The sequence below is a fragment of the Oreochromis niloticus genome, linkage group LG7 (assembly GCF_001858045.2).
Source record: "Oreochromis niloticus isolate F11D_XX linkage group LG7, O_niloticus_UMD_NMBU, whole genome shotgun sequence".
NCBI lineage: Eukaryota > Metazoa > Chordata > Actinopteri > Cichliformes > Cichlidae > Oreochromis > Oreochromis niloticus.
This window is the reverse complement of record NC_031972.2, coordinates 10,881,914-10,885,508: the sequence shown is the minus strand read 5'-3', so window position 1 is coordinate 10,885,508 and position 3,595 is coordinate 10,881,914. Positions and strand designations below refer to the sequence as shown.

At 37.6% G+C, this 3,595-nt stretch overlaps 1 long non-coding RNA gene across 1 annotated transcript; it reads left to right on the top strand.

The window, feature by feature from the left end:
• Window positions 1-1,071: 1,071 nt before the first annotated feature.
• LOC112847552 (uncharacterized) lies at window positions 1,072-2,549 on the top strand. Its single transcript, XR_003221148.1, has 2 exons — window positions 1,072-1,957; window positions 2,146-2,549. It is a non-coding gene; the product is annotated as an uncharacterized LOC112847552 (long non-coding RNA).
• Window positions 2,550-3,595: the final 1,046 nt, after the last annotated feature.

Sequence of the window (3,595 nt, the reverse complement as noted above, 5' to 3'; positions counted from 1 at the left end):
CATTCTCACATTGTATGCTTACTTGTGGTTACTAGAATTTTCAGAACCCTCACTCAGTTATGCTGCACTGAGCTTAGGCTGTTGGGGGGCCTCCCATGATATACTGTTTCTTTTTCATTCATTTCTTTTCGCTTCTATATATATATATTTATAAACCTCTACTATATTTAATCATAAATACTTATTAACCTCTGGCTATTTCTTCCATAGGTTAATCTGGCTCTGGCTATTTCTTCCATAGTGTGTCTTTTGTCCAGTTTCTTTCTGCCCTCTCTCTCTCTTTCCCCTCACCCCCAACTGGTTGTGGGGAATGGCCGCCCCTCCGTGAGGCTGCTTCTGCCTGAGATTTTTTCTCTGTTAAAAGGCAGTTTTTCATTCACTCTATTGCCAGTAGCTTGGTCGTGGGGTTCCGTGTGCTTGATGGAGTTTCTTTCTAATATTGTAAGGTCTTTGATTTATAATATAAAGCACCTTGAACAGAGTCTTGCTGACAGTTTATGTGGGTTGTATGTAATTTTAATAGAATAAATATGGATTAAATTTGATTTTTAATAAAAAATCAAACGATGGCAGTGTTTTTCTACTTTTCACACTCACATTCACACCTATGGACAATTTAGAATTATCAATTAACCTAACCCCACTAACTCTATGTCTTTGGACTGTGGGAGGAAGCTGGAGTACCCAGAGAGAACACGGGGACGAAGGGAGAACATGTTAACTCCACATAGAAAGTTCCTGATCTAATGGTAAAATTGAACTCAGGGCCTTGCTGTGGAGGCAACAGTGCTAACCATAGCTGCTCCATGAAGTTATTCAAATTTCTATTATTTTACAGTTCTATTTTGACCCCCAGCTCTCAGAATATAACCTTTTTTAACAGTTCAAAGCAGAGTGGAGTGAAGTTAGACTTCATCATGGTAAACTGATACACAGGAAAATGGAGAGAGTAATTTTTCCAAAGTTAACATTATTTTCCTCTAAAAGAGTCATTTTTACTCATTTTGGATTGTAATCATTTCAATTGGCTGCCAGAGTTGGAGCAAAAAAACAGAGGAATTTCCATTGGAGTAATATGACATGACCATGCCCACTATCCCGCAGTGGAACAGAGACAACTGTCAGCGGTGAGCCAGGTAAGTGAGTAAAGTGCTCAATAATGATTGAATTTAGGATAAAATGGGGAATTTCTGTTCATCTGAAAGGTCTGTAAGTAACATTACAGCATGAGAGTTTGTGGGTCTTACATGCTGCATAATTGGCAAGGTTGATGCTTACGTTAGCTTCTGCTAAATTAATGTCGTTAGACTACTCACAGACAGCATTAAGGTATATATCACTAAACTAAATTTAGCATTGCTCAATAGCTGCTTTAGGTAGTATAATTGACCAGGGTAGTGTGTTTTTAGCAAATCCAGTGCACTAATGTTTTATCCAAAAAAGGTCGTTGAGCACATGTGTTTTACTCCAAACTGAGTCATGAAAATGGACTTTTTTACCTGATGTTCTGTTAGTAAAATGTGTGTTTTATCGAGGATTGACGTTTGTGGATGTTTCACCTGTTCAGTTAGAAAGCAGGTGTGGTTTACTCTGAATTGAGACACATACACGACTGTTTTCGCCTGATCTTTGGTTAGGAGCATGTGTGTTTAATGGAGTGAATCTTGTATGTGTACTACTGTTAGTTTAGCAAGCACGTGTGTTTTACTCGAATTGAAAAGTATACATGGTTGCAGTGTGCACAAGTGTGCAGTTTTAGATGTTTCTTTTAAGCCCTATGTGTTTTGTGTGTGCCTCTGTTTTGTTCAATTTTGTAAGTATTTGTAGTAAATCTAATTATTTAAAAATATCCTTTTCATATCATGAAGGATGCAAGCTGTGCCTGTGAAGTGCAGAGAACAACAGAAGTACATCAGTTTTGAGGGCCAGCTGACCTACAGATCATTTTTGGAATGCGGTGAGTAAAAAACATCAACATTTCCTGCGTGTTTCAAAGTGTGAATCAGTCAAGCTTTGGGGATGATGTTATAATAGCTGCTATACCAACTGTTTAGGTTTATTTTGCTCAATTTATTTAATTTCACTTTCTTTGCCTTGTTCTGGTGTTTATTTCAAATGTATAATGCAATTTTATTATGTTCACAGTTGCCAAGAAGTTCAACATCCCAAACATATGGCTTCTCTAAGATACTTGATCCAATTGTGAAGAATATGAAAATCCTGGAGAGGGATGGAATTACGATTGCCTTGCATGATGACCCAGTACATGGAACTATTGTCCAAGTTACTACTGACAACCTTGATCTTCACTGTCTGTTTGGTTTTCTAGAGTCATTTAGTGCCAGATATTGTTGCCACTTTTGTCTTGCTGAAAAAGAGGACTTTCAGAAAGAGTTTACAGAGGATTCACCCAAGATAATCATGCGAACTCAAGCACTTCATACTGAACATTGCCAAAAAATGGAGGCAAATCCCAGACTGCCTTATGTGATGGGTGTTAAACAGTCTTGGATTCTAAACTCATTGCAGTACTTCAATACATGTGAAAATTTCTCTGTTGATATTATGCACAATATCTTGGAGGGAGTCGCACAATATGAAATAAAACTGATTATGTTACATGCAATAGATCAGTATACAACAAAGGAAGTGGACATGAGAATTAAGAGCTTTAACTATGGCTAAATGGAACAAAACAACAAACCACCTACAGTGAAGTTGGGAGAGGACTCAAATGACTTGGAGTTAAATGCCATCCAGTCCTGGTTTTTACATCGGCATCTACCACTCATCTTTGGAGACTTAGTTTGTCCAAACGATCAGCACTGGTATTTGCTACTGTGTTTCACTGTGCCTTTTGATAGAATAATATGTAATAACTGAAGGTAGACATAGATGATTGAACTAAAAACTAGCTGTGAAAAGTATATTAAATTCAACTTTAAACTAACAAACAAATCCAACAATGGCAGAGGTGGTGCAGTGTTTGGCACTTTTCCCTTACAGCAACTATGTCTTGGGTCCAAATTTACAATCTGGCTGGGGCCTTTCTTTCTTCCTTTTTTTTCCTGGGGGGCCTTTCTGCATGGAGTTTGCACGTTCTTTGTATGCCTGTGTGGGTTCTCTACAGGTACTGTGACTGCTCCCACAGTCCTGAGATATGCAGTTAGTGGAGTAAGGTAAATTTGTGATTTTAAATTGGGTTTAGGTATGAATGTGAGTGCGAATGGTTGTCTGTCTCTCTGTGTTAGCCCTCTGCAGGGTGTACCCTGCGTCTTGCCCCATGGCACCAGCACCCCTGAAACCAGAAGAAGATGGATGCAATAAAAATAAAAAGTAGACAAGAGCTAGCTGAAATTATGCAGTGTGCTTACAAAACTATCCTAAATAAAATAAAAAAAAATAAAATACAGGAACTGCTTTTATTTTTACTTTTTGTCAGTCTGACATAAAGAAGAGGTTTCCTAAGGGGTTTTGAACAGAGATCCACACAAAATCCATGTGAACATAGTGCAATTACCATTTTAAAATATAAATAAAATGGCGCAAGGCTTACATATGTATATATATATATATATATACACACATATACATA